Here is a 12960-nt window from a genome sequence, read left to right as displayed (position 1 = left end):
ACAGTTTCTGCGTGCCGGGGACTTGGCTGCTGTAAGTGAGGGGACCTCATCAAAATTTTCACTTGGGTTGCAGTAGATGACAGTTATTAGGCCCAGAACTCTAGATCCTGCCATTAGATGGTTGTGGTATGACAACAATTGTCATAGCTTTAAAAACAGTGATGTGGGTAGAGCTATTTAAATGAAAACAACATTGCTCATGCTAGGCAAAGCAGACAGCTCTGGAAAGAAATATCTATATTTGAAACCTTGGAAATGTTGTTAATCTCTTCATGGATGTGAGACAACAACAGAGATGGTGTAGGATTTGAGAGAGATACCAGGAAGTCTGGTATTTTAAAGCCATAACCTAGTTTGCAAGCCTCAAGAGTGAGTATTAGTGAGATTACAGTTTTGGTGATGAGTTTTCACAACAGAAGGCAAGAGGTGGAGTTGGAGTGTCTGTTGGCATTTAGGGGCAGATACATTTGTAGCCTTAGGTGATTTCCTTGGCGTTATTCAGGGCACAGGATTATGTGAGGGGTCAAAACCCCAATGTTTAGTTACGGTCATGCTCAAACACCCTGAAATATTGTCTCTTTATTTAATCCATCACAAATACCATCTACCCCATCACTCTTCACCACTGGGAAGCCCACACCTCATTTTATAGGACACACAGGCTTCCCCATGAGAGAAAACTGGGATCTCTCTGCGGCCCTTTCACACCAGCTGGATGTGCCAACTCTGCCTGGCCCTTCTGGGAGCTGTTTTGAGGCAACTGCAAATAAGAGTTTGCTATAGGGTTCACACACCATTTCAGTATTTTTAAAGTGTAGCCTGTAAGTACTATGTGGCAAGGACTGTGTCTGCCCAAGTGTCTCTGTATGCTGCAATCATGGTGTTAGAACCAGTGCACTATAACTTATAACCTTGTGCACACCTGAAAAAAAAAACCTGATGTGTGTTTTTATCTTGTTCCAGAGACTTGTTCTTACAGAGTTTCTCATGAATATCAGACTGCTGGCACTGGCTTTTTTTCTAATTATATTTATAACCAGCATCAAATCTGGGCTAGCCCCACCTGGCTTCTGCAATGCACTATGACAAATTCTGTGGTACATTGGGATTTCTGCAATGGCATTCTTTTGAAACAAAAACAAATAAAAAAAGGAAAAAGTTTGTTAATGATTTAAATGTGATCAGGACAATCTTGTTTATCTACTTTGCTATAGCATTTATTTTGAAATACTTTGTTGTCTGTTCTCCTGATCATTTCAGTTCTCATTATTTTTCCAACTGCAGGTTGTGCAAACCTGCACTGTAGAAGTTTGGAAAGCATGTTAATACCACTGAAACTGTGTATGGGTCAGCTGAGGTTTTGTGCATCAAGCTGGGGTGGAAATGCTTATGATGTTCTTGTTTCAAGAGGGTCTGACTGGCAGGCGCTCTGTCCTTTCTCACCCTCTGCCAAGACCGTAGCTCATTTCTGGCCAGCCCAGCTTTCACATCCCTGGCAATCCCACCTGTGTTCCAGGTTCCTGGGACTGTCCCACATACCCCTAACAGGCAGTCCTGCTTCCAGGTCCCCCTCAACACCCAGAGAAGTGGGGAGATGGCTCCGCTGCTGCCTGGCCCCTGGACTGCTCCCTCTAGTAACTGAGTGCTTGGTGACTGGGCAGCCAAAGCCATTCTTCAGCCTGCCCATCTTCCTGGCTGTGGTTCTCCCATGAGGAGCACTTTACACCTTTAATGGGAAATTTTGTAGTTCCACTCCATTTTATATTTCTACTTTAGAATTTAATTTTTTTCATTTAGTTATCTGAAAGTAGTTATTTAGCTGCAGGACAGGAATTCAGGTAGGAATGAGCGATCAAACCTTTCATCTGTGACTCCAGCTTTAAGCTCAGGTTAAACTGCTCTTGCTGTGTCTGGTTATTGCAATCAAATTATTAGTAAAAATATTAACTGGGCTAATTTGAATCAGTGTAAATGACTGATTAATACTGTAGGCATTATAAGAACCCAGTAGCTCAAGCAAAAAAATGAGGGTTTTTTTTTTCATAAGTACACTGGAAAGTTACATGGATTATTAATGAAATAGGGAGCATTTGGTACCTTTTGGAAGGCAGTGAGGTTGGTAATGAAGCTCCTTTCACAGAACATGAGAGCAATTTGCATCGCAGGAATCCCTAAATCTTTCTCAGATTGTGGGTGCTTGTTGGCATAAAGAATCTGATAGCTTCAAACTTACTTCTGATGGAAAGGTGTGCAAACCATAAAACATCACTGCTACACTTTGCACACTTGCTGGAAGTTGTACCAAAGGACTGATGACTGAAAAAGTAAATGAGTGTGAAGACAAAGGCTCAGATCCAGGGAGGAACTAGAGTTGCCTGCATGATGGGTTCAGTTCTGCATCAGAACTGTGTCCAGTTCTGGGCTTCCCCGTACAAGACAGACATGGACTTAAGAGAGTCAGTCCAGCCAAGGGCTGTGAAGATGACTAAGGGATTGGAGCACCTTTCATATGAGAGACTGGGACAGCTGGGACTGTTAAGCCTGGAGAAGAGTAGGCTCAGAGGGGATCTTACCAATGTGTATAAATACCTGATGGGGAGGAATGAAGACAAGGGAGCCGGACTCTTCTCAGTAGTGCCCAGTGATAGGACAAGAGACAATGGGCACAAGTTAAACCACATGACATTCAAACTGAACACAAGAAGACATTCTTTTTTACTGTGAGGATGGTCAAACACTGGCACAGGTTGCCCAGAAAGGTTATGAGTCTCCATTGATGGAGATATTCAAAACCTGACCAGACACAGTCCACGGCAACCGGCTCCAGGTGACCCTGCTTGAGCAGAGGGGTTGGACTAGATGTTCTCAAGAGGTCCCTTCAGACTTCAACGACTATGTGATTCCATGATTCAAAACCCGTATTCAGCTGCTGCTCAAATTCAGCTGGTACATGCCCTGTCTTCCTGTATGTGTCTGTCTCTGAGAACTTGAGAGTCCCTTTGCTTCCTGGAGAAAGAGTAAGCAGTGGTATGTTATCTCTGCAGTAGCTTAGTGATTCTCTCTGTTAGAGAATCCACAAAGATGTAAGTGAAATTATTTCCTCAGCCTGAGACATTCAAACCCAGACCTTTTGCTGCCCCAAAGTACAAGCTACAAAACTAGTCTATTGCAAAGTAGAAGCATTCTTCAATTTTTCTGTTGAAATTACTCAACTGTACTTAAAATAATTCATCCTTTATTGCACCAGACTTGGAGGATGACATGCTGGCCTAAAAATCTGTAATTTTTGCTTGGGTATACAGCCCTTATCTAAACTCAGTTCGTCTTGTAAAACATCTACCTCAAAGTAGCCTACAGCCATGTTATTGGGGTATTCCTGTGGGAGGCAGGAGCTGTGAGTATAAATCCTAACTAGAAACACATAATTAAGACCTTGCAGAGCCAGGAATTAAACCACACTACTCTGCTAAGCATTCCCTATTGTGGCAACTGCGCACCCTGCATGCTAGGTGTGGATGTTGCTGCAGACGTTGAATTCTGCAGCTGTGTGGACTCCATTTTGAAAGGTGCACACTTAAAAGATAGGCGTTGCAACAGTAACCGACAAGTGCCTAAGTGTCCTTCTGGATCTTGGCTTTGGTGGCTTAATCTCCAGTATGTTTCCTCAGATCAGAGCTGAGGTACTTCATCAGAGGTGCCCATGGGGGGAAGGAGGGAGGAGGTGGCATCACAGTGCAGTATTGCTGTACTTGCTTTTTGAATAGGCTCTAGTCATTAGTGTTGTCACATCACTGGAAATTCACTCAAAGAAGACATTTGAAGGAGAACCTCTTTCTTCCTGCACACACAAACACACACAAGCAAAGTTTTTTTGATGATGCTTTCAGATAAACAGCCACAGCAAAGCCTCAGTTTCATTTTATCTCCATAGATAGTTTCAGGAAAAAAAAAATCACTGCTTCTGCCTGCAGCCTAAACAACTCACTTTGCTGCAAAGTGCCATCTCAAAAAGAGGAACAATATAAACTAATTTCATACCTATTCAGTTCAATAATAGGTATTGTTCTAACTATACCTCTAGTGATAAGAGACAGAACAGCTTATTTGCCATTGCTAAGCAACTGTTAAAACAGTGTGCAGAATTCAGCCAGCTCTAATGGTCTGATAGGAATCAGTGTCTGAAGTTCTTGTTTGCATTCTGAAGTCAACAATAATTGTCCTTCTCTATTAACATTCATTTAAGATAGTTTATGGCTGCACCAGATTCAACTGGGATTCTGTCTTAATGGTGTTCTGAGTGGTCTGCTTTCCCTAAGAAAGAAATATTTAACCATAATGCATTAAACTGCTTTAATCCACTTGTTTTGCTTTGATGTAGTGATGAAGTGGCATAGAAGGTAACACAGGAAAAAGAAGGTAATATGAAACACTGCAAAAATAAAAGCTGACGGTATGAATGGTACCAAGTTGCAGGCAGAGAGTTTGAGGTATTTAGGTAGGGTTCCATAAATCACAAGATGGCATTTGTGTCTGAGACGCAAAGACATCTGCAAAACCCCTATAGATTTCAAAAAACGGAATCTAGGCAAGACAGATGTAAAAGCCTAAGTGCATTAAACCATGGGATTTTTTTCCAGCCTTAATTTATGAGTTCAGATTTTAGTCATTTGTGTACATGATTTAGGAGAAGGGACTTTCTGGCTCTGATCATGCCTTACCGAGATAAGGAACAGGCAAATGAATAAATGCAAAGGAAGAAATGTTGCACAAGAGGATCCTGCATTCATAAGCATTTCTCTGTAGCTGCAGAATGATTTCTGTGACCTAAAAGGAGAATGCATTATCATGAGAGGATGATATCTTTTCAGATGCTCTGTTCCTTATCAGTAAGTAAAGACGCATGAGTAAGTAACGATGCATAAGCAGAGGGACTGAAGGCTTACTGCTGCCGGAGCTGGAATTCTGTGCTTGTACTCAACACTGCTCCATTGCTTTTACGGGTACGTAAACATATGATTAACGCTTATGCATGTGAGCAATCCCATCACATTCAGCAGAACCACTACCATTCCCTGTTAAGTAAGCACTTAAATGCTCTGTTGGCACAAGCTGAGAAAATCAACACTTTGTCAGATAGAGCCCATGCGGGTGAAACAACATTGCCTTGCTTAGCCCACTGTGCCTCACACCGTGACTTACAAGAGCCAGGTCTTAATGTAACAACAGAAGAATAAGTGCTTTGAAATAAGGACTTCAGCCAGTGCCTGAGTCAGAAAACTAGCTTGTCACACAATGATATGAAAATGCAGGGGTAAAAAGTTGAGAATGTCCCTCCGCAAAGCTTACAGCAATGGCTGAGTCACCACAGGACATGAGAAAGCTGCAGGCAATGGCACGCAAAGTAGGCTTGGTCTGACTTCTCCTCTAATGTAACTCCTACGTTGGCATCTTCTCTGCTCCATATATAAACCCAGAAAACATCAAAAAGCTGTTACTGAAAGTAGTACTCTTATTTATTCATTTGTATGAGCTAAACGTGACTTAAAAAATTAGGTATTTTCCATGCAAGCTTTAGTACAGGACCAGGCACTTCCCTTGCTGGTACTGTTAAGACCATTTATTTCTGGACTCATTAAAAGGATGTTTGCACCCCCTAGTGTATAAGAATTTGCAAGAAATCAGGTTCTTATAACAGCCTTAGCTGAGTGAGGATGTTTAAAGTTAAACCATAATAAAATCTCCCTGTTACAATCTTAACAACTTTAAGAGAAAGGATTGTAAACTTGAAGATCATCCTAGGTGTAATCCCTCAGTCCCTGTACTCAACAATTGTAGGACCTGAAAACGGGTTCTACTGAGTTGGATTTTTATCCCACTGGAAGATATCAGGGATTTATAGTAAAAAAATGAGACTGTACTGAAAACAGACAATTCAAATCCAGACCTTCCTGAAATTCAGGCATGCCAAATCCAGGTTCAACCCATGAGTAAGATAAAGTCTGTAGCTGTGTTTCACCGAAGGACAGGGATCTTTGGATCTGGACTTTACTCCAGTTAACAGAAACTGTAAAAACGAGAGGCATATGCTTAACCGTCCTCCAAGAACTACTGCCCAGATTGTCACAGGTAAGTAGACTTCTAACTTCTGACAATGGCCTGCATCCCACTGTTTGGAGTTAGGTCTTAAAACACCTTTGAAAAACTTTTTACAGCTGTGGATCACTTCCTCATTCTTCAGATGTGACTTCACTTATGCCAAGTTCTGCTCATTGTGTTAAACAGGGTAGAACCAGTCACTGAGATGAACCAATTGAGCTTGCCTTATTGGGACCCAAAGTGGCAGTTCAGCTCCCTGTGTCCAGCATAAGTCTGGAACCTGAGCAAAACCTGGGTGCTCGTGGAACCAAACCAAACCCAAGTGCTGGTTCCTGGCTGTGAGCGTGGGAAGGGAATGGCTTACGGGCACACTTTCCGGTGGCTCTTGCTCTGATTTTTGAGGGTTGGAATGTGTGACCTAAACCTTTGCAGCACGGTCTGGTATGTGCTGTTTGGCTGGCTGTCACCAATGCGGTCATGGGCAGGCTCTGATCTGACCAAATTACATATATGTGTTTTCAAGAATTCCCTGCTCACCCCTTCACTGAAAACAGGATTTAACCGTTTCCCCTGAGGTGTCTGAAACCCAATCACTGCAGCCTTGGCAAGTGCCTGACAACCAGAAAAATGATATTGCCAAGGGAAAAGAGTGGTCTGTTTTCATTAGCCAAGCAGAATTAAATGAAAAGAAGCAAATAAACTGCATAAATGATGAAAATTAAATTAGATTTTCTTTACTTTCATTATCTAAGTAGTTTCTTATAATAAATGCATTCTAAAATATGACTTTCAGCCAATGGTATTTACTATATTAAAACCAGACTGATTTTATTTGCTGTACAGTGCTTAATTGCTCCTCCAAGCCACTTTATTCTGTAATTTTAAATGAATTCTTTGGGCTTTTTTCAAAACAAGGAACTTGGCTTTTTGACAGAATAGTCCTTCTTAATAACTCACACTGAAGATACTGCCAGGAGCTGTGATGATGACTTTTGTCAGGTATTCTTTTCTTCCAGAAGAATGGAGTCATCATTATATTAATGCAGAGTTCTTTTTGCCATTTGTGTAAATAAATAATAATAACATAATATATGAAAAGCACCAGCATATTGCTGCTAAGTGTCCCCAAAGAGTTACATTTCAAGGCTCAGTAGTACTAATGTGATATAAACCAGGTGAAAGGTATAATGAGAACATGTTTTTTAAATGTATGTTAACAATAAGAAAATTATACTGGCATGTGCAGGTGCCAATTTTAAAAGCAACTCTCCACCCATAGTTGGAAAATTAAATATATATACTTTAGAAGCTGGACTACTTATTTGCAAACTCCTTTTTTTTTAATTAAAAAGCCAGATCTTTCCATATCAATTAATTTTTGGTTTAGAGCCTTTCTTTTTCACTATCATAACTAGATAGCTGAAACTGTGGTTTCTGTTAGACAAAATTCTAGCTGGAAAATTACTGAAGTTTACAAACTCTTCATTGTAATTAAGTGCTGGGACCATGTGTCTCATTTCTAAGAACAGAGAGAAAAATGCTACCTGTTTCCTTCTGCAGATTTCACATTGGCATTAACTCCAGACCACTGAGGTTGGGCTGTGATGGTACTGCTTAGCCATGGCCTCTACATCTCTCAGTGGCTCGTGAATGTAGGACTGGGGTTCCTGGTCACAGGGTGCGGAAATATTGACTATCAGGTCAAGGTTCAGATGCAGCTTGACTTGGTGATGATGAAGTCATCGCTCTCTCAGCCTGTTTGAAGTGAGTTGGTAGAGTTTTAATTTAGATATTGCTATTGACAGTAAGCAAGGAGGAGCAGAAGACTGCTTGAAGTTTCAACAAATGGCTCAAGTGAACGCTTGAATTCTTTTCCCAACCAAAATTGAGATGTTTTAGCAGGAGAATATGGTGCTATTGGTACAGAGCCTGTTACTGGCACATAGAGCTCCTAGGTTCCAACTAGAATAGCCCCAGGACTCTAAATTAGCCACCTAAAAGCAGTGTGGATAGAAAACAAGAAGAATTTTTATCACACTATAAAAAGAAGTCTTGCGTAAGCAAGGAAAATCTGCCCATTACACCTGTCATTTTTCACAGGGGGATGTCAACATAAAATGTAGGTAGAGTGATGTACTGCTTTCTGGGGGATTCAGCTGAAATCAAACGAAGTGGAAGATGTGATAATCACCCCCCTTCCCGCCACCCCCCCCCAAATAGTGAAAATAACTCAGGAATTTGGAGATAAGGTATGGCTTGCAATGAAATATACTGGCTACATTGAAACTCCATATAAACTGAAATGGGCCTTTGGTCTCAGTGCTCTCAAAGAGATTGTTGTACTTTCTTGGTCTTCCAATAATGCCCAATGATGTTTCCATAGGAATGGCAGAGTGAGTTGCTTCTACTCCTTATAACATTGCACTGTGCAAAATAAAAAATTATAGATGAGACAGGTCCCTGCATTGATTTTACAGCCAGTATTGTCTGCAATAATATTCAAGGTTTTGATTGTTTCTTTCCTTTTTAAGGAAAACCAGTCCTGCTCTGTTGTTGGTGAGTTGCTCTATTTCATTTAATAACCCATTCTTGTCCCCTTTGAATGTCTAATATGGTATTTTATATGAATATTAGAGTGCTTGTTCACAGGGAGATTTTTTTTCCTGCTTCAAGAAGGCTGAAGGATTTGAGCCTTTGCAAAGATGCTAATACTCGGTCAGATTTCCCAGCAGCCTCATGCAGCTATTATTCCAAGAGGCATCACCTTAAAGTCTTGGAAAGAAAGCATTACAGTTAATGCAGTTTGGCAAGTCAGTGTAATATTCACTGCATTACCTTGACATGGTTTAATGGCATGAGCAGCATGCATTCTGTGTCAGAGAAAATTACCTGTTGACCCTTGCTGTAACTTGATGCCTGTTCTTAACTGGATAGCTACGAAATGGTGTGGAAAATCTTATATGAATTCCACTCCACCCCGCCTCTGTCCCACAGGGAACTCATTTCCTATCAGCTTGCCTATTAAAAAAAGAAACTTGCTTTGGTGTTTTCATTTGCTACAGTATTATTTCATATACACAACAGAGCTGCCCAGAGAGCCTTTCTCCTGGCCTACCCTCCTAATGAAAAGATAAACCAATAATGGAAGTGAATACAGAAAGAATTAAAGAGAGGGAGATGCAAAGGGACTTTTTTTTATTGTGATGGGAAACAAAGAGACTATGGCAGTCCCTTGGCAGGAAGCAGTCTTGGTCCACCCTTGGGAAATTCCTTCTTTGCTCGGGAAACAGACTGGCACAGTGAACACACAGGCGATCTTTATAGCTGTGTAATATGAGAGAACTAAATTTTACCCCTCTGCATGAATAAATAGATTAATTGTGAGTGACAGCTGGGATATGAATTTCAGGCTCTTGAAAGACACTGGATGATGTCAAGATCCTCTGTCGATTCACAGCAGAGGCACGTCCTCTTCCAAGGACCTCACCCCTGACCAAGGGACCAAATTGGTAAGCATTGTTGTAAATGTGCAGGTCAAATCAATTTATTCCTTGGCTCATCTGCTTAGACTGGAAGATTCCTAGTCAGTGCCAGCTGCACTGATGGCTCCTGAAGTGCACACAGCTTCAGAGATGTGACCAACCAACTTACCACTTAAGAGCTGGTTCTTCCCTTACTTTGGTGGGAATTTAGGCAACTGTCTGGGGCGGATCTTTGAAGCCTCATGTGCTGACCCTGCAAACTCATCCCTTTGGACTTTGTCTTCTCGTTGCCAGCAGACTTATTGTTCAGACGTCTGCATCACAGCTCCAGCAGGAACCTTCTGCTTTGGCACCTCACTTGCCCAGCACAGGAGGTTTTGCTGTGGGAAAGAAGGCAGCTGGGTGCAATGCAATGGAGGAATACGCCATTGGGCACTGCTGTCCCCAGCCACAGCCTCGTGTCATGGTTCCTAACCCGTGCCATGACCTGGTGAGCTCGGGAGCAGGACCACTCCGTGGTCCAAGGCATGAGCATGTCTACCATGTGGCTAGATGTGACTAGACTTATGCTCAAATCTTCTAAGAGCTTGAAAGCTGTAAGCTGGAGCCTCCGACACAGTAAAGGCTAGCCTGCCACTCATACGCAGGGATGCTATTTTTGCAGTATGTTGTACTCATTAGGCATGAGTGTCAGTGCCTGGAAAAAGGTGGAAAACAGTAAAGAGGCAGGTCCTCAGTACCTCCCTTTGATGTCTCAGGTAACATGATGAAAGGCAGCCTATGCCACTGTTCTGGTACGATGACATTGAAAAAATCAAAAAAGAGAGAGAAATCATTGACTGTAGAGGAGATCCCTGCAATTTAGCAGTGTTCCCAATCTACAAAGCTACTTTTCTGGTTTCTCCCATTAGCCTAACTGCAATATGTGCAGAACCCTATTACTTATCAGGCCAGAATATTAACATTCACAGCATTAATGTTTTGGGGGCCTTAAAATGAAGAGAACTAACAGAAAAATCTTTTCAATCCTTTCACATGAAATCCCACTGTTCTGAACTGACAAAAATAAATGCAGTGAACTTTCAGTGATATTGCACCATATAAAAAGGTTATTAAAAATGTATTTGAGGGACTAGCTTTGTCAATACTAATGCACTGAAGAAACGGAGGGTTTCCCAGCTCAGACACTGATGTACAGACTTAGTGGGAGTGATTACTGCAATAATAGATTTTGGTAGCTTAAGTTTGGCAAGCATTTTTAGACTTCATATGCAAAGGATCGCCCTCTGTTATAAAAAGATGGGATACTCAGTAATATTGAGGTGAAGTAAGAATATGTGTTTAAAGGAATATTGCCAAGTAGATATTGGTTTGGCTCTGAAAATGTTTTTGAAAGATGGGGGGAGAGATAAAATAGAGAAGTGTAGAGGAATAGAAGAGTACCAGTAGGAATGCAAATGATTTATTGGTTTATTTGTTGATTCTTATTTCCATAGTAATCAGAAGGGATTTTAGAGATGATCTGTACATTCCCTAAAGTGATGCGAACATAGCAACAAAGTGCCAGCATATGAAAATTTTAAAGCACAATTATCTCCACTTTGAGAACGGGGTCCATTCTCTTATCTTGAATTCAGACACCTCTGTCCTTGTCACTCATTTCTGGACTAAATAACTGCTTGATCAAGATTCAGTATTCCTACTATGGGGTTTTGGCGCATGTCTTCCAGGACCAAATGAAAACCAGTCAATCTTGGTTTATTGCTGTAAATGAGCCTAGAATAAAGAGATAGTAAGGAGACAAAAAGCCAACCTTTCAAATTCTCACTTTCAGTCACTTAGGATGATGATAAGAGAGGTAAGAATTTATTTTTAATTATCATTGCGGGTTTTTTTGATAATGCTCCCTTTGAAGAATGCAGAAAATACTTTACTCCTCCCATTGATATGTGCTGCCACTTTCAGTTTTCTTATCCTCAAGTGTCACAGCTGACGTTTCTTTTGGTGTGTGAGGGAAGGTGAACATCTTTCACTCCAGTAGTCAGTCCTTGTTGAAGTGAGAAGGTAAGTGCCAACCGCCTCAGCAGTGCTGCCAGCTCTCACAAAGGTTTTTTACAATCCTGTCTTTGTGAGTCTCAGCTCCTAAAGAAACTATCAGCTGCATGCCGTATTGCTTTTTTCAGTGCAGAATTGTCTGCTTTTCCCAGGTTAATTTAACCAGTGGAAATGCCCATTAGTTGCTGAGGACTGTCTTTCTTAAAGGTGTAAGGGTTTTAAACAATAAACCCCGCACAATTATTCTTGTTTAAAGAGGGTCCCTTTGTCCTATAGCTCGAATCTGGGGCAGCTGTTGCCCTAGGGGTGACAGGTCCATCCCCATCAGGACTTTAAAAACCTTCCTGAAACCTTTTTTGGTTGGTATGCCTTAGCAGTGGTGTGCGGTATCAGAAGAACACAACAGAGGTTTAAGAGAACAATATAGTAACATGTAACAAGTTTCCATGAAGGGTTTTTTTGTTGGGTGTTTTGGGTTTTTTGGGGGCGAGGGCGTGTGTTGTTTTTAATAATGCTTAAATATGTTCTGGACTTCTTATGCATCGATGCACTTGCATAATAGCCTCCAGTAACCTTCCCAAGTTCACAGATGGGCATGTGGTAACTCAGGCTGAGCATGAAAAGGGGCACACAGGAGAAAACTGCAACATCTTTTACAAGGTAATAGGATTTTTTCTGTTTTTCAGGCTGTAACAACTAATCATGTCAGTATTATCTTGACAATGAATAATCCGTATGCCTTTTGTTTTCTACAATGTTGTTCTCCTAAACTTCCATTGCATTACATACGTGCACATAGACACACACATGCATGCACACATCTATTATAAAATTTTCTGCTGAGATCCCTCAATGCTGTCTAGAAAAGCATTAACGCTGCCACTGGCAGCCATCACAGTTTTGAAGATTGAAAAGCCTGCAACCTGGCTTATTATCAAGTATAATATCTCAGAGGAGACATGTCCCTAGGAAGAAACACCATAGCAAATAATGTCTGATTAACAGATGGATCTGTAATTTTAACAAGAATATCTTTGTCATGATAACTAGTAATACAACTTAGACTTTCCTGTTATTTCCAGAGTTAATATAGAATTAAGAGGAAACTCTTAGTGGATTTAAAGACTTATCTTCACTGAATATTTTCACAATAATTGGAATTCATACCCATGTAGTGAATATCATTCAGTGGAGAAAATGGACCTGCCCCCTGTTGCTTTGTTGACTGTATCTACTATCTCGCTGCCCCATGGAGGTTTGTTCTCCAAGAGTCAGCAATAATTGTTCAGAGTTTAATTTCAAATTTTACTGCTGTCATTTATTACAA

The sequence above is a fragment of the Harpia harpyja genome, chromosome 3 (assembly GCF_026419915.1).
Source record: "Harpia harpyja isolate bHarHar1 chromosome 3, bHarHar1 primary haplotype, whole genome shotgun sequence".
In the NCBI taxonomy this organism is placed as follows: domain Eukaryota; kingdom Metazoa; phylum Chordata; class Aves; order Accipitriformes; family Accipitridae; genus Harpia; species Harpia harpyja.
Note: the sequence above shows the minus strand (reverse complement) of the source record.